The 18,617-nt window shown below is 39.0% G+C and overlaps 1 long non-coding RNA gene across 2 annotated transcripts in view; it reads right to left on the reverse strand.

Moving 5' to 3' along the window:
• The window catches only part of LOC129037544 (uncharacterized), a 282,527-nt gene extending 264,185 nt beyond the window's left edge, over positions 1-18,342 (reverse strand). For both annotated transcript variants that reach the window (XR_008502840.2, XR_010126336.1), the window contains exon 1: positions 18,148-18,342. This is a non-coding gene — a long non-coding RNA (uncharacterized LOC129037544). The remainder of the gene's footprint in view (positions 1-18,147) is intronic.
• Positions 18,343-18,617: the final 275 nt, after the last annotated feature.

Here is an 18,617-nt window from a genome sequence, read left to right on the forward strand (position 1 = left end):
CCCTGACCACAACCTCCTTTCTTCTTGATTGTCTCAATATTGTCTCTCCTTGTTTTGAGCCAATTACTGAAATGTTTTAAAGAATATCCATCCTTTCCCTTCCTGTATTTTAAATGTTTTGAATACCCTTTTATCCATAGGTCTCAAATCATTTTATAAATATTAATTTTTCCCATTAAATATCTGAGGTCAAAACATAAATATCCTTCTTCCCATTTGTTTAAATACAAGAAACAGGGAAATGATAAGAAACCATATCCATGGTCTCAGGACAAGTTCATTGAAGACTAGAATTCAACTCTCTAGTTCCTAGCAATCTTCTCAGCCCTTGTATCACTAGAAAAAAAGTACTTCAGTCTTTTATATGTTATTATCCTATTCCAATAATTGAGGAGCCTCCTAAGGAAATTAATGATTGTTGAGCATCTAATATGTGTCAGACAGTGTGCTTTTTTGTCTAACTTTTATTTTAGGCTCAGGGGGTACCCGTGAAGGTTGGTTACATGGGTACATTGTGTGTCATGGGGAATTGGTGTACAGATTATTTTGTCACCCAGGTCATTAGTATAGTACCCAACAGGTAATCTTTTTACCCTCATCCTCCTCCCACCCTCCACCGTCAAGTAGTCCCCACTGTCTATGGTTCCTTTTTTCATGTTCATGGGTAGACAATGTTTAGCTCCCACTTATAAATGAAAATATGCGATATTTGGTTTTCTGTTCCTGCATTAATTCGCTTAGGATAATGGCCTTCAGCTCCATTCACATTGCTGCAAAGGACATGACCTCATTCTTTTTTGGCTGTGTAGTATTCCATGGTGTATATGTACCACATTTTCTATATCTAGTCCACCATCAATGGGTATTTAATTCCATGTCTTTGATATTGTGAATAGTACTGTAATGAACATAGGGTTGCATGTGTCTTTATGGTGGAATGATTTATATTCCTTTGGTAATATACCCAGTAATGAGATTGCTAGGCCAAATGGTAGTTCAAAGCTCTTTGAGAAATCTCCAAACTGTTTTCCATAGTTGCTGAAATAATTTACATTCCCACCAGCACCATATAAACAATTGCTTTTCTCTACGACCTCTCCGGCATGTTATTTTTTGATTTTGTAAGGATAGCCATTCTGGCTGTTGTGAGATGGTATCTTATAGTGGTTTTGATTTGCCTTTCTCTAATTATTAGTGATGTTGGGCATTTTTTCACATGCTTGTTAGCTGTGTGTATGTCTTCTTTTGAGAGGTGTCTGTTCAGGTCCTTTGCCCATTTTTTAATGGGGTTGGTTGGTTTTGCTTGTTTTTTTGTTGAAGTTCCTTATAGATTCTGGATATTAGACTTTTGTTGGTTCAATGCATAGTTTGCAAATATTTTCTCCAATTCTGTAGGTTGTCTATTTGCTCTGTTGATAGTTTCTTTGGCTGAGACACTATGCTTTAAATGAGTGATTCTCAAACTTCACAGCACCTTCAAAGTATCTAGAAAACTTAAAAAAAAAGCATCACACCCAGGATGCACCTCATACCAATTAAATCAGGAGCCTGGACATGGGACACAGGAATCAGTACTCTTTTAAAACTCCCCAGGTAATTTCAATGTGTGGTCAAATTTTAGAACCAGTGTTTGAAATTCTTGCCATTCAAGTGTGATATACAGACCAATAGCATCAACATCATCTGGGATTTTCTGGAACATGCAGAATTTCATACACCACACCAGACCCACTGAGACAATGTTCACTTTAACAACCTCCCAAGTGATTAATATGAACATTGGAGTTTGAGAATCTGCTTTAAATAATCCAATGAGGCCAGTGGCACTATCCCCTCTTTAAAAATAAAGAAACATGTTCAGAAAAGTAATACTCAGAGATTCTAACATAAGGCTGATTGACTTAAAAGTTTGTGCTATTTTGACCACATCAGTTATAAAATTGAAGAAAGAGATTCAGATTCTTTTGGAAAGCTGAAGAAGCCTTTAACATCTCTTTCAAGAATTAGTGCAAATATGCCCCAAATTTTGAATGTACTTTGAAGGATTTACTATCCCAGAAGCCCTCCATACAAACTTCCAGGCCCAAGGACCTCAGGTTGTAGATACTCCAACCCCCTTTTTCTCCTAACTACTCCACAACCTATATATGAGAATTTAATTTTTTTATTATAAAATGAGATATATTAAGAAAATAACAGGCTGGGCACGGTGGCTCATGCCTGTAATCTCAACACTTTGGGAGGCCAAGGAGGGCAAATCACATAAGGCCAGGAGTTTCAGACCAGCCTGGTCAACATGGTGAAACACTATCTCTACTAAAAATACAAAAATTAGCCAGGCATGGTGGCGTGTGCCTGTAATCCCAGCTACTCAGGTAGCTGAGGAACAAGAATCACTTGAACCCAGAAGGCAGAAGTTGCAGTGAGCCAAGATGGTGCCACTGCACTTCAGCCTGGGCAACAGAGTGAGACCCTGTCTCAAAAAAACAAGAAAATAAACCTTACCGAAGATGGATATATTTTGTGTGGATGGATGTATGTATAGGTATAGTGGTGTACACACACACACACACACACAGAGCATTTCCTCCAAATACTACAAATGCCTTGGGAATTTTACAACAAAAAGTCCTTTCAGAAGGCTTATTGACAAAAGGTAATATTGTACGTGGGCTCTTCTCCACACCTGTTAGCAATTGAACCTAATTGTTCAGCAGCTGGGACTGATTTGGGATTCTTTCACTATACCTCATTATTCCTTTTTCATGATTTTTTTTCTGGTTTGGAGCTGCCGCTGCTGCTTCTGCACGATGTATATATTTTTAAAACTAAAAAGACGTACTTTGAAATGTCTCTGGAGAGAGACATGAAAGTAATTTTTTTATATACCATTTTGCAGTTGAATTTATTTAAACTGATGGTGGTGATTATTAGGTGTGGAAAATCTAAGGTAAGAAAAGCTTTAACTAGTTGGCCATCCTTCATTGTCTTAGATCTCTTTCTGGACTTTAGGTAGTTTGGCTAAACTCGTAAATGATTGTGATTTGCACATATTTGAGAACTGGAATGCCAAGGAATATTGTCATTTACGGGTAGAGAAAGAAAGTTGGAAACCATCTGGAGCAGAAGAACATAGCATTAGCTGAATTACATCATGGAAACAAGGTGCCCTTGATGGAACATTGGATGGAATAAACAATCTTCAGAAGAAACAAGAGCAAGATAATAAAGGCAAGGATTTAATATGTATAGAAAAACAGAGTAATAGTTGCACACGTATACATACATATACACATGAAAATACAAAAACATGTATAAGACGATCATATATCAAGCAAATATTTAAGAGTGTTTATTTGCAAATCCAGTGTGTCCTTCCCTGAATGTGCTTATCCAGCATCCAGGACAACGGCTACCTAGATAATACAGTATTTCCCCTTTTTTTTCTGATTTGGAAAAAAAATATTAATTCTTTGAGGTCAGATAGTGCAATAGAATGTGTATTTGAAATCAACACCTCAGGCCAGGATGCTCACGCCTGTAATCCCAGGAGTTTGGGAGGCTGAGGTGGGTGGAATGCTTGAGCCCAGGAGTTCAAGACCACCTGGGCAACATAATGAGACCCTGTCTCTACAGAAATTTTTTTTAAAAATTAGCTGGGCCTGGTGGCATGTACCTGTGGTCCCAGCTACTCAAGAGGCTGAGGCAGGAGAATTGATATAGCCTGGGATGTCGAGACTGCAGTAAGCCATGATCATGCCACAACCCTCTAGCCTGGGAGGCAGAATGAAACCTTGTCTCTAAAAAAAATAGAAATATAAAAATAAATAAACACCTCAAAGCCTGCCTGTGGCATTGGAATTAACTAAAAGTCAGACTTGTATTCATCTCCATCTAAATTAATTTTGATATTTAAGGACCACAGAGACCTAATAATGAGGCAATCTTATTTATCAAGCAGGATCTCCAAGGAGAGCTATAAAGTAAAGGAGTTGGTGGAAAAAAAAATACTTTGTGATGATTTAGATTCCTTAAATCATTGAAGGGCAAAGTTCAATAAGATCACACACTTTTATTGCATTGACTCACATTCACTTCCACCTACATAGAAATCCTTCTCCCTTCAGACCCATACAGAACGTTAATTAATTATGCTGCCACGATACATTTTTCCAGTTTCTCCATGCCTGAACTGTTCTCCAGTATTAAGTTTTAATCTCCTTCACTCTTCAGCAAATTACTGGTGTTCCTCGGAACCCAGCAGATGGGCTTACAAGTACTACTCAGGCTGATGAAGAAAACTATGAGTCAATGGCATTGAAAGTTGTTGGAAAATATTTAAACCCTCTGTCCTAAAATCTCTAGTTGGTAGTATACATTTCTTCTTCAACAATGAGAGCAGATGTGTTGCTAGAGTTTATATGTTTAACTGAAATCAGACTACTCACCCTGTTGATAGTTGGCTTTCTGTCATGATGTCAACATATACATCATGTGCTTTTGTATTTAGAACATGCAAAGTCTGTATTCATTGTAATAGACAATTTGCATGAATATTTATAACCCTGAGTTGAATAGTTAGAATTACACTAATTTGCATCACTATTGATGGAGTTAGGTTTGGATTTACCTATTAGTGTTCTTATAAATCTCATTAATAGATGTAATAGAGGTCCTCTTACCAATGTGCCCTCAGTTATTCTGCAACCATAGCAATAGAAACCATTAAAGTGTCTTGAGACAATTTTCTTTAAAATAGTGTCTCTGTGGCTTGCCAGATATTTATTGCAACACAGTGTTTTATGTCTTTATCTTTCTTAATGCAGAATTAGCATTGATATTGGCTTGAGAAGGGAGTTATTGTACAGAAAGAACGCGTAAATGATGAAAGAACATATTTACTCACTCTTATTAAGGTAAGTAGTACATTTGTAATGACTTCAGAGAATAAATACATGCTGACTTAAAGATTATGATCTTCAGTAGAATTAGGTGAACACTAGCAAGAAGTTTACAAAATTGTATTTTTGGTGGACTCTTAAGCTGTTGCTAGTTTGGAGGAGCATATATTTTCAAAGATTGGATGAAAAGAAAAGATCAGTGGCATAAACTATAAATTCAAATTCATACTTCCTTAATTCATCAGTTACAGCACTTTCTACTCTCAGATCAAATATTTGAATGACGATGAACTTGACCCCAACAACGAGTTAATAAAGTGTAGTGGAAACAGTTTGGCTGGGCATGGTGGGTCACACCTGTAATCCCAGCACTTTGGGAGGATGAGGCTGGCAGATCACCTAAGGTCAGGAATTTGAGACCAGCCTGGTCAACATGGTGAAACCCTGTCTCTACTAAAAATACAAAAATTAGCCAGGCATGGTAGCTCATGCCTGTAATCCCAGCTACGCAGGAGGCTGAGGCAGGAGAATCACTCGAACTCAGGAGGTGGAGGTTGCAGTGAGCCAAGATTGTGCCATTGCATTCCAGCCTGGGTGACAAAAGCAAAACTCCATCACACACACACACACACACACACACACACACACACACACACACAGAGAGAGAGAGAGACAAAGAAAAGAAACAGCTTGAGTTAGACTAGATTTGGGGGTTCTGGTCGTGCCTCTGCCACAATCTAGTTGTATAACCTTGGACAAGAACCTTAGCATTTGGGAAATTCTGTTTCCTTAGAGGAAATAAGGTTTGCAAGACAAGATGATCTCTTCAGTCCCTTCTATCTCTATCTTTCAAGACATTAGCAGCTTTGGAAAGTCTTAAGATAAAAAGAACCAGGCAATAGCCATTCTGCACTGCTTCTCACCTCATGGGTTATTGTATAGTTCGTATGAGGCAAGATATGTCAAAATTCTTGGAAATGAAAGAGCATGAAGCAAAACAATGGGAGATGAAGGCAGAGGTGGCATTCCATAGCTAATGATCTCTAACCTATCACATTTAAGTCTTTGTGCCCTGCTCCTTTTGCTTTTTTTCTATATCTTACTTATCTTTGCTGCATTGACCCACACTCAGAGAGGCTCAACCTCAACCCAAAGGTTTTAACTTCTAATTTTATAAAAGTTAAATCTTTTATACTTTATAAAATTTCAAAGGATAGCGCATTATATTTGTAATCTCTCAATCTGTTGGTTGAGAATACATACTTAATCAGCATTTAACAAACTTTCTTCTAGTACCCAGGGGCTTAATGGAATAAAAACAGATTCATAGAACCTATACTCTAGTGGGGAAAAATATGTAATAAAATAATTACACAGGTCAAAGTAAAATGTAAAATGGTAAAGAGACACAATGAATTTAGTAACTTTAATTAGATTTGTATTTTAGTAATCACAACAGATCCTATATGCATTAAAACTAATAGCATATCCTTTGTTTGGATTAGGCTTGATGTATTATTGTAGGCCCTTTACAATAAAACTCCCATACCATAAATCCACACCCAACATGTTAGGAATTTCTACATTGTGTGACCATTGTGCCCTTAGCTAGAATTTATGTTAATTGAAGGCAAAGATCTTGATTATTAATTAAACAGTCATTAAATAAATATATTAACATAAATAACTGCTAGCTTCTGCCTCAGACAAACCCAAATTTATTTCTCACTTCTGTTACTTTCACAATGCTGAATGCTGATGAAAGGCAGGGTAAAGAAGGAATGAAAATGTGTTTCACAGAAGTCAAACTAACATAATCTCTACCATCTTACCGTTGCACTTTCTAGAACACATACCTTCTGAGGTTGCCAGATAAGTAGAGCACAGATACGAAGGAAGTATTCCAGCTTTAACTACTTCAACCCAGCACTTTACCACCACAGTATGATGTAATTACTCCATGGCACAGTCTTCCCAAACACTTAGGCCTGTATCACTAATGCCTTGTATGGTGCCCACTCAATGAGAGCTTATTGCACGAAATAATGGAATGTAAAATAAAACCTTCTCTACAATCAAGCATTGCAAAAGGATTTTTTTTTTTTTTTTTACTCGTTTCTACCATGACACAACAGAACCTACAGCCCTGGCACAAAAGAAAAAGAAACATTTGGTATCAGCCATCACCTGGAAACATTGCAAACATGACTCAGAACCTCACATCAGTTGTCTGTGAAGTGTTCCCATGACTCTGCGGGAATGAGAGATCACTGGGAGTGATCCAGTGGCTGCTGCCTCATCATGTCCATCACACTGAGCCTCTCTAATAAAATTCAGTCCTGTTCTTGCTTCTTTGAAGGGATAACAGAGGCTAGCTACTTCCCACCAGCACTGAGCCTATCTCCTGCCAGTTTCAAAGCAAGGGAAACAGAAGTGCTTTCCACAGAGTAAAATATGCACACAGACTCCCAACACCCACCAAAGAAGGAAACACTAATTTCTGCAAGGTAAATACTTCTGTTACTGGTCAATTTTCTAGGTTTTTAAAAACAAAAACTGCCGTATATTCCCAGAGGTCTTTGAGTTCTGAAAGCAGCAATCTCATTTGATCCTCAAAATAATGTCATGCCATAGGTAGGGCAGGAGCTTTTATCACTATTTTAAAGGTGAGGAAAAATTATCCATAGGATTAGGTGGCCTGCCAGGAGGTCATACAAGGGAAGAAAAGCTGGCACTAGGCACAGACCCAGGCTCTCTGACTCCTGACATGGCACTCTTTGAATATCACATCATGACTCTTATCCCCAAATGGATGACAATTCTTTTGACCGTGGGTTGTGGTTTTGGCAGTTGTGCCCACTTTTGCTGTCTCAGATGCTTGCTATTCAAAATGACCACAGAAGGCTAAATCCAAATGTAGCAATTGATAAAGAAACTGCTGAGACATCTCTCTCTTTCTAGGTTGCCTCCAATGAAGTCAAAAGTAATGTCAGACAGTGCTCAGATATCCAGTCCTTTCAAGATGTAATAATAAGCCACCTGTAAAACAAACATCTTGATCACAGTTTTCAGGAAGAACAATTTCATTCTACATTATATCCTTTTTTTTTTTTTTTTTTTTGAGCCAGAGTCTGATTCTGTTGCCCAGGCTGGAGTGCAGTGGTGCCTTCTAGGCTCACTGCAACCTCTGCCTGCTGGGTTCAAGGGATTCTCCTGCCTCAGCCTCCCCAGTAGCTGAGATTACAGGCACCTGCCACCGTGCCTGGCTAATTTTTGTATTTTTAGTAAAGACAGGGTTTCACCATGTTGGCCAGGGTGGTCTCAAACTCCTGATCTCAAGAGATCTGCCCTCCTCAGGCTCCCACCGTACTGGGATTACAGGCGTGAGCCACCACTCCTGGCCTCTACATTACATTTTCTAAACTTTTTATCCACCACGTAGCTATTCTGAAGATGGTCTTAATCTCCAATATTTATTTTACAAAAACTTAAGCTTGCTTACCCCGCCTCTTTTCATACCAAAACATTTATATAAAACTCAAGAAATCCATAACTCAGCAATAATTAGTACATGGCATTCTCCCTGTTCTTCCTAAAATAACTGTCTGTACATGATAGAACCATAAAATATTTTGGTTGTATTTTTTCAGTTCCTAGGAAAAGAACTTACAATTATAAATAGTTAATAGAAATTAATTGTATTTGGCTTGTATTTAAATCAAGCTGTTTATGCATACTCGTTATGCACCAGCACAGCTCCTTGCTTATATAGGCATTCAATAAATATTTGTTAAATGATTGATGGAATGAATGATGCAATGCCCTGTGAGAACACAATGTCTTTTTCCTGCTGTATGACTTTCAGTAGAAAATTAAAGTAGAGAATTACAAAGAATGGAAAGTTAGGCCTTTGAAGACAAAGATTCTAGTCATTAATACTGAATAACTAAATGACTTGGGACAAACTACTTGATTCACCAGGCCTTTAGGTTTCTTAACAATAGAATAAGAGTATAGATAAGAATTGAGATGGTCTCTAAGGTGACTTTCAGCCACAAGTATTTTGTAATTCTAGATTGAAAAATATCAGCCAGAGAAAAATACCACTCTCACCAGAAAATAAGTATGAATGAAGGGTGATCCCAGACCAAGGTCTAGCTTTTTAAGTTTAAATGTGCCTGGGGGGTTTTAAGAATCTTAAAGTGTCTAATTGAAGACAGTGAGACTTCCCAGAGTCTAATAGAGATTGCTTTTAGCACATTATCATCTATTACAAGCCCTATAAAGGGACTATAGTAGAAGGAACTCGAAGTAGGCTCTGAGGAAAAAGGAACGGCACTGAGGAAAGCTAAAGTTTCTTCTCCTATTATTTTTTCTTTAACAAAGCAGATGAGGGAAAGAAAATACCTGTCATGAACTGTTCTGAAGTCCCCAAATTTGAAGAATGACCATTAAAAGTCTCTTGGAGTACAAAAGGAAAGAAACCTAGAGGAAATAGAATTTATGGAAAGAGAACCCAGAACAAAACTCCTAATTTCTGAAGAAATTGCGGCTCAGACAAGAGTTTCAACCAGACACCAAAAAGGGGTCGATCTGGGATCCAAACAGGAAAGGACTGTGCTCTGCCAATGGCTACAAAGTAGCTGAAGAAAGTACCTCAGCCTCTGAGGAGAGGATAGGAACCACGTGAACAGATTGCTGAAAGGTTAGGAAGGGCTCAGAAGAGCAATCAGTGACCACCTCAGAGCAACGAAACCTATAGTCAGCACCAGGTGAGGCTTCATCTGCTTCAGTCGATGATCCTGACACTCCAGAAGTTTCTCCTACTATCACGCTTAAAATGACTAGGCAACTGTGTGTGTGTGAGAATTCTGTCGGCAGTGCTGCAGCAGGAGAATACGAAGCAGGGAAGAGTGTGACTCCAGACTAAGACCTTTAAAGGAGAAATTATCTTTCTTCCCCTTCCTCCCACCACAACCCTTCTCCTTCCTTTGTTTCCTCAGGGATAGCAGAGCAAATTTCACCTAATATAACCTGACGTTTAGGCTAAAGACCACTCAGGCCTGCCAGCAAATCCCTCAGCTCTGCCTCTGGATGGGGGTATCACATCAACCAATAAAGTTGCCCATAAAGAAAAGCACAGACCCAACCAGAACACTGACTATGCACCCATTATATGTAAAGCCAGGTTTTTTAGAAAATAGAAAGGTAGGCAAGACATTGTAGCTGCTGTAAGAGGCTTCAAATCCAGTGGGGGAAATAAAATATTGAATAAGCAAAACAAAGTAAACAACATGCCAAATGTGAAGCTGAAACAAAAACCTAGTGCAGGAAGAGTCAAGATCCCTTCCTGTGTGGCTGATAGGGTTGGTTCACAAGAAAAAGCATCAGAGACAAACATGGAAGGACCATCTGTTTCTCTCCATCCTCTTCTACCACCCTCTGCTAAGCTATACTCTTCTCTTCTCTTCTCTTGCCTAGAATACTAAAAATGCCCCACATTTATTTCTACCTCCTCTTACCAATTCTCTAATCAGAGGCAGAGTGACTTTTAAAAAGCAAACCTCATGCCACTCCACTGTTTTCATATCCTTTAATCGTACTTAGAATACAATTTAAGGTTAAAAGTTTCACCTAATTTGGCCTCTCTCTACATCTGTAGCCTCATCTTAAGCCTCCCTTTCCCATTGTAGTCTCTCTCAACCTTGGTGGTCTTCATTCATTTCTTTCCATATACTTGTTTGAGGCATTTACATTGGCTATTTCCTCTGCCCTGAATGCTTCTCTCTCCCCTCCCCTTTGCTTAGTTAATTCTTGCACTATCCCTCATCCATCTCCATATCCCTATCCTGACATGCTGACATATCCCTCTCCCCTGTTCCCACTAGGTTAGTATATCTGTTGTCTGTTCCTATGGCCCCCTGTGCTTCTCTTTCATAGCACTTATAATGGTTGATAAGTGTGTTATTTGTGGAATTCTTCAATGACAGGTGACACTCCCATATATAAGCTCCAGGCAGAGACCATGTCTATATTCTCACCCTTGCACAACATCTAGCTCAGAGCCACAAAAAGTAGGCACTCATTAACTACTTCTTCAATGAATAATGAATATTACAGATCAATCATCATCTCTTTTTCAAAAGAGGGAACTGAGGCTCAGAAAGGCAAACAGACTTACTCAAAACCCCAGGTTGCTGAACCAGAAAAAATATACTTGTCTCCAGACTTTTAATCCCATAGTTCTCATCCAGTTCTACCACATGGCCCGAAAGCTTGTTCATAGTCCAAGTCACAGGTTCTAACTCTATTGCTGGGACAAAAGGTGATTGAGAGGAGAGACAAAAGGAATTATTCACTGGGTCATATGAGCAGTTGAACATAAGTGAGAAATTGAGAAATGAAAGACTGAAACTCAAACGAAAAGTTGATGAGTGGGTGGTGTGGTTAAGGTATTGACACACAGTTGAGAGATTGATCTGGTTGACTGATCTGAGATGTACACACATACAGCACAGGAGATGAGACTCCACAAAGACAGCACATATACCTCGCCAGAACCTAATTAAGAGAAAAGAATTCAGTGGAACAAGTGAGTGTTCTGGAAAGTACCACAGGATCAAGTTTTGTTCAACTGATTTTGGATTATAAATTCCTCCTGGGGGTTGGAAGGTTGGGGGTGGGGGTAAAGGTAGAAAATAGGCAATCTATTCATGTTCTAATATTTGAGGAATTGTACTTATTAAGCAATATGTATACTATTGAGTCTAAAAATGCCAAGTTCAAAAAAAAATAATAATGGAAGTATTGGAAGCCAGAGAAATGGTCTGATGAAGTGATGGGGGTTAGACATGAGAGAGGGGCTCCATGCTGGCACCACACCCTTCTGTTCAGCCAGATCACATCTTGGCCATGATCCTTCCTTTCAACCAGTGCCAGTCACAAGGAGGAGGTGTGAATCCAGGCCCAAGGCTGAAGCACAAGGTTGATGAGCCACAAAGGGGAGGGCCACCTCAGCCTAAGCAGGGAAGGCAAGGGCTCTTTTATATTTCCTCTGAAAGCAGCATAAAGTTTTAACTCAAATGTGGAGGGCTATTAGTTTCCCAATCACCCCCCCAAAAAAAAGGTCTCAAATGTGAGATTCCACATAACAGAGCTGCTTTTGAACTCCCCCGCCCTCAACATCTGCAGCCATTTTCATCCTCCGAGCGTTGCCAATTTCTGCTTTCGGGACTGATATCTCCACACACACACATGGGTTCTGGCAGCCTCTGTTCAGAACAACAGGCTGCAGGAAGCCGAGTCGGCAAGGAAAAGGGCAAGGAATTATCTGCACGTGGCTCTAACTTTAGTTTGTCACTAAATTTCTGCCTATAGAAAAACTTGAGAATATACAAAGTGCATTGAGGCACTTATGTGAAAATGCCTCCAGGCTTATGTACGGGTAATTACATATATATACATATACTCTCAGAGTAGTCTGGGTAATATTACTTTCAGATTTTAGAAGAGTGATAACACATTTTTAAAATAATTTTTACACAGAGAAGGCTCCTCAGTGTGGCACAGTGGAAAGAGTGCAGGCTTTGGACTCACACCAGGTTTTGAATACTGACTGGGTAAGCGTGGAAAAGTTGCTAACCCATTCTGTGGCTCAGTTTTCCGACTTTTCCTACTATAAAAGAATTGTAGCAACCGCTTTGGAGATGTGGGGAAGAATTGGAGATAATATCTGAAAGCACATATGCAAAGCCTGGAATGTAACAGGCACTCATTAAATGGCAGCTACATTCACACATAATGATGAAAGAAAACAAGGCAGTATTTTTCTTTGTCTGTGTTATTAACAATCATTAATGAGATTGTAAAACTTGAGTTGGTAAAAATCAACTCAGCCCCAGTATACTGAGTGAGTCAGTGACAAGCCATTCTTCATCAGGTTCCTGATTCTAATTATTAAGTATTTCCTCAATATGCTTTCATTCACACGGGGGGGTTGGGGGGCAGTGAGGAGGGGCTTCCCATCCTTAAAAAAAAATGTAGGAGGTTGTCTATGGTATGATCTTAGTCACAGCACAGGTAAGCACTCCTTAAAGTTCTTGCATCATCACCTGACTTCCTTAGCCTACCTGCTTGCATTTACAGTTGCTTAAAAATCTAGTTCAGAAGAGAAAAGTATTAATAGTTTAAGCCTTCCGATCCAGTTTAATTACCAACAGTTGCATATCATTAGCTATCACTTCTCTGAAAAGGAGTCCCCACACTGCGTCTCCCTTCAAAGTGGTGCCACATAGCTTCAGCTTCCCAAGAGACAACCCTTTCAGCCCACCTTGTAGGCTTTTAGCCTTATGCAACTAATGGAGAATTACAAAGTACTTAGGAACTATACAACTCCATGAATAGTCTACAGTGCCTGGGGTATCCAATCTTTTAGCTTCCCTGGGCCACATTGCAAGAGGAAGAATTGTCTTGGGCCACACATAAAATACACTAACACTAACGATAGCTGATGAGCTAAAAAAATAAAAATACAAATAAATTGCAAAAAACAACTCATAATGTATTTAGAGAGTTTACAAATAGAAAATCTCAGAATGTTTTAAGAAAGTTTACAAATTTGTGTTGGGCTGCATTCAAAGCCATCCTGGGCTGCATGCAGCCCACGGGGCTGCGGGTTGGACAAGCTTGAGCTATACGTTGCAGTGATTTTATTAAAGAGCTGCCAGTCCCCCACTTCAGTCACAGATTTACTCATTTTTTGTGAACACACGGTGATCATCCCTCCTCGCAACTCTCCCCATGGTCTTCCAATTCGAATGCCTTTTCTTATCCTTTCTCCACATTAATCCCTAAACCCAAACTGACTCCCAAGAGTCTGCTCCATTAACAATGGCCTCCAAGACTTTGCTGCCACTCCAAGCCTCCTGTGAACTCATTCAAAAGTATTTCTTGAATACCTCCAACATGCCAGGCCAGACCCACAGCATTCATTGTCTGCCACTCTTGTTTGACATTTAATTATCTACTGCTTTGGAACACTGCTTCTGTCATTATTTAACTCCAGTTATCTAAAGGGTCACTGTGTCTCTTGTCAATTTGTTAAATTTTAAATATACTTCCATTTCCCATAATCCCAGAATAGTTCAATATCAAAAAGAAGATCCTTATTAAGATTTTGAATTTAAAAAAACGAACTTACCAGCAGATACTACTGCAGTAAGCCATTATTTATTCTTTTGTACAAATAAATTTTGCATGCTTTATTCATTATGGTTTTCACCAGGCAGGGTAAAAGATTCAGAACTAGCATGGTTGTGATGGATTGGATAATAAAAATGTGGTACATACACACCACAGAATACTACTCAGCCATAAAAAAGAACAAGATCATATCTTTTGCAGCAACATGGATGCAACTGGAGGCTATAATCCTAAGCAAATTAATGCAAAAACAGACAACCAAGTACCACATGTTCTCACTTATAAGTGGGAGCTAAACATTGGGTACTTACAGACATAAAGATGAGAACAATAGACACTGTGGACTACTAGATGGGTCAGTGAGGGCGGGGTGTGGGTTTAAAAATTACCAAAATTACCTGTTGGGTACTATGCTCACTGTCTAGGTGGTGGGATCCATACCCCGAACCTCAGCATCACACAATATAGCCATGTAACAAACCTGCACATGTACCCTCTGTATCTAAATGTTGAAATTGTTTTAAAAAGTGAAAAATTTAAATTGTGTGTTTTTTTTGAGACGGAGTCTTGCTCTGTCGCCTAGGCTAGAGTGCAGTGGCGCAATCTTGGCTCACTGCAACCTACGCCTCCCTGGTTCAAGCGATTTTCCTGCCTCAGCCTCCCAAGTAGCTGGGACTACAGGCGCCCGCCACCACACCCGGCTAACTTTTTGTATTTTTAGTTGAGACAGGGTATCACCGTGTTAGCCAGGATGGTCTCAATCTCCTGACCTTGTGAGCCACCCGCCTCGGCCTCCTAAAGTGCTGGGATTAAAGGCGAGAGCCACCGCGCCAGGCCTTAAAAATTTTTTAAAAGAAAAAAGAACAAGAGTGGTTTGAAGCTGAATACTTTTTTTGCCTAGCCTCACTCTGACTCATGCCGATGCTGGCTCCACATCTTCTCATCCCCTCAGCCAGGTGAGCCTCACATTTGTCATGTATGTCAAGTTCCTTTCACTTGAGAAATTTCTACAATCTGTTCTGCACTCTTGCAAATGTTAAAGTAAAGCATTTTAAAGTATTTATGCTTTCCATTTATTCTGACTTAACAGAGGTTTTGTATTAAAATTAGAGATATGATTTGAGACTTTATATAAATAAAATTGGAATCTTTCCACATAGACAAAGGGGAAACTAAGAATGTCTGTGGAGTGAACAACATAAATCCATGAGCAAGGAGGTAGGGGTCTCACAAACAGGAACAGAACTGTGAAGGAGCTTCATATAAACATCTTCACATGCTTACAAAGGTGAACCAAGAGGCAACTTGGCTTCTCTTCTTTTCAAAAAAAAAAAACAAAAAAAAAAACAAAAAAGTTTCTAAAAAATGGACTTGTTTATAGTCATTCAAAACTCCATATCCATAAAACAGGATAAGGAATGTCTCAACACTGTAGATAAAAGTCATTTGGAGAGAGAACACTCCCTTTAATCCAAGGAATGCATGCTGATTAGATGAGGAGGGTGAACGAAGGCAGTACAACACCTATTATTAATAATAATAAAATGACTTTGAACTTCTCCAGTCCCTTTCATCTAGGAATTTCAATTTGTTATTAAACCTCACTTTTACTTTATCACCCCTTGTAAGGAAATAAAACTGTAATACTTAGAATTTCTACATTCTCTTGTAGTTTTAAATACTTTATCATCATTCATTTGTTGTTCAAGGCTATAACTTACTGAGTAAGCTACGGTAATTACCCCATTTTATACAGATAGGGAAACTGAGATATAGCAACCTCTTGCCAAGACCACACAGTGAGGCCGCTGCAGAGCCAGAATCAAGGCTAATACTTGAATTCGTGCAGGGCTTCTCGGTGGGAAAACTAAATCAGTTCCCACGCTTCCTCCTGAACAGCTATCTTAACACACAGGTAGCCTTAAAAGAAGGAACTTCAGAATCTTTAAAATTAACTCAGAAGAAGTAGAATAATGTTAAATATTCTGCACACTTCAAACTTAGAAGGACTAGAGAAAGGCTAACTGACAACTCATAATAGAACAGGAAGAGAAAAAGAGAAAGTGGGCAACATTCACTGCTTTTCCAAAGATTAACCCCTAACTTTCACAATGGGTAATTGAAGATGCTAAATACAACATATAACTTGTACTTTATGTGTACATTGAAATTATTTGATTGCAGCTCAAATTGCCTTTTAACCCATTCTTCCCTCCCCACCCACCAGGCACTGGGAAGAGACTGGCAATATGTTGAACATACTACATTTCAAATCCTCCCTTAAGTCACAATGACAGCAACATCAGTGACAACTCTTGGACAGTATGGAGCATTTTTAGCCCTTAGAACCTACTCATTTGAAGTTAGTGAACTTCTGAAGAATAATTGCCTTAAATATCATATTTTAAAATTCAAATGTTATACTGAAAAAAAGCAAATACTTTATCAGGCATTTGTGGTCACTTGACCTTTTCCAAACCTAGAATGTTAGCCTTATTAAAATCCACAGCTTTTCTGCCTCTTTCCATTGGGAAAGGGAGGAGGGAAAGACCTAACCCTTAGACAAGTATTTTATTTAACTTCAGAGGCCACTGAAGTATTTTATTTCCTTTGTGAACTTTCCAAGTGCCTTCTGCCCTAGGCAACAAGCAAAGGGTGAATGTAAGGAGTGGTGAAACCAAAAGTGGCTTGGCTGCTCCTGTCAAAAAATAAAAATCAATAACATGTCCAACAGTTGAGATAAATACCCTCAAAACTTGCAACTTGTACATGAAACTGGGTCAGATCAGGCCAGGCCAGGTCATTGTCCCCAGCGGTAGTTATCGATGGAAAACAATGTCACAGGCAAAGAACCCTGGACCAGGGACATCCCCCATCTCCCATATCCCCATACCCTAAAGACAGATCATGCACTTTGGCCATGTATAGAAAAGCAAAAATAAATAAACCACCCCTTGATTACTAATCTCAAACTTCAGGCAATGTGTGAATGAGATGATCGAGAGTGCGCGCCGAACTCCACATTCCTCAACAGAAACCTAGCACTGTGTGTATTTCTATCAATTTAATACATTAGATTACACTTAATACAGAAGCCAGACTCTGATTTTCTGTAAAGTAGAATTGCTACATTTCTACTCTTCCATTAGCCCACCCTGCAAATCAACAACAACAATTTAAAAAAAAAAAATGCTCCTCTAGACCTTTCATTTTGTTTTCCAGAAATATTGCCAATTTTGCCAAGTTAAAGCCAAGATTCACCACCGCCCATTCCACCCCCCAACCCTGCCAAAATCTGAGAAAAACCATAGTTTCAGACATGACAAACACGTTGCAAAAAGAGTCAGAACAAGCAAGTTATGGAAACAGGAAATTATTTAAAACCTTGAATAAAATATCCTTGAAGCACTTAAAACACACACACACACATTTCCAAGTCAAAGGATACATCGGAAGTCCTCTTAAGGAAATATAATTTGGCAAATGACTGCCTAGTAGAAATTTATGCCATTGGTAAAAGTTGTTCACTAGATGCAGAACAGCTAAACTGCAAGTTCATGGAAGAAACCACCTCTTCAAATCTCAATAAAAGCTTAGCAGGCAGTTGCTTGTAGGCTTGGCTTTAAATCTGCCAAGCTGGCTTGGGGGCAGCTCATTTTTTTTAATACAAGTCTTCATTCAAAAACAAAATTAGACCCAACTGTCCCTTGCAATTACATTTCAGTGGCTTGAGCTGGGTGTTTGTGTTTTTTCTAGGTGATTAATAGCGCTCACATTTAAATGGTCTCAGTCAGCCTCTGCAGTCATTAACACCCCATTAAGATGGATGAGAAGAACTTCGCACCTTTTGTTTCAGTTTGCAGGGCCCTGGACTTAACAAAACAGCAAGGCACTGATTTACGAAGGCAAGATTATCTGCACAACCAGACAAGCTAAAACTTCCTTTAAAAACAAACAAATTTTCAAAATCCCTTATAAAACCTTATTTTTGGAAACACTCTTCAAATATCATCTTAAGAACATTAAGCCCGAAGTTTCCCCGTACCTGAATTTATGCATATATTTGGCATGGTTCTTCAGTAATGTTTACAGAGCTCTGGGTTTCTTCACTACTGTTGCCTTTGCTCAAAGCCTGTAATTATGATCCGGAGACTTCTGTTTCTAAGGAAAAGCAATAGTAACATGAATATCTAGTTGCCTTTGAGGAAAAATACATTAGTGAAAGTCTATGTGTGACAATCAAAACGCTGGCTCCATTCCTCCAAAATGGTAGTGAAACCTCATGTATTTGGAAAATTCAAGTAAGAGTTAATTGGTTCTATAAAAAGGAAAAAAAAAAAAATGAAGAAGCTAAAAGTCTCCAGCAGTATGCTGCCCGAGATTTTGTTTAACCACCAGAGTGGTCATTGACACTTGGTATTTTTAACTTTTTCTCAAAAAGCATTCCCTCAAGCACATCCTGTGTGGTGATGGTGGTGAATTTGTAGCAAAACCACTTGTTCACAAGCTTGCAAA

This window comes from Pongo pygmaeus, chromosome 4 (assembly GCF_028885625.2).
Source record: "Pongo pygmaeus isolate AG05252 chromosome 4, NHGRI_mPonPyg2-v2.0_pri, whole genome shotgun sequence".
Taxonomy (NCBI): domain Eukaryota; kingdom Metazoa; phylum Chordata; class Mammalia; order Primates; family Hominidae; genus Pongo; species Pongo pygmaeus.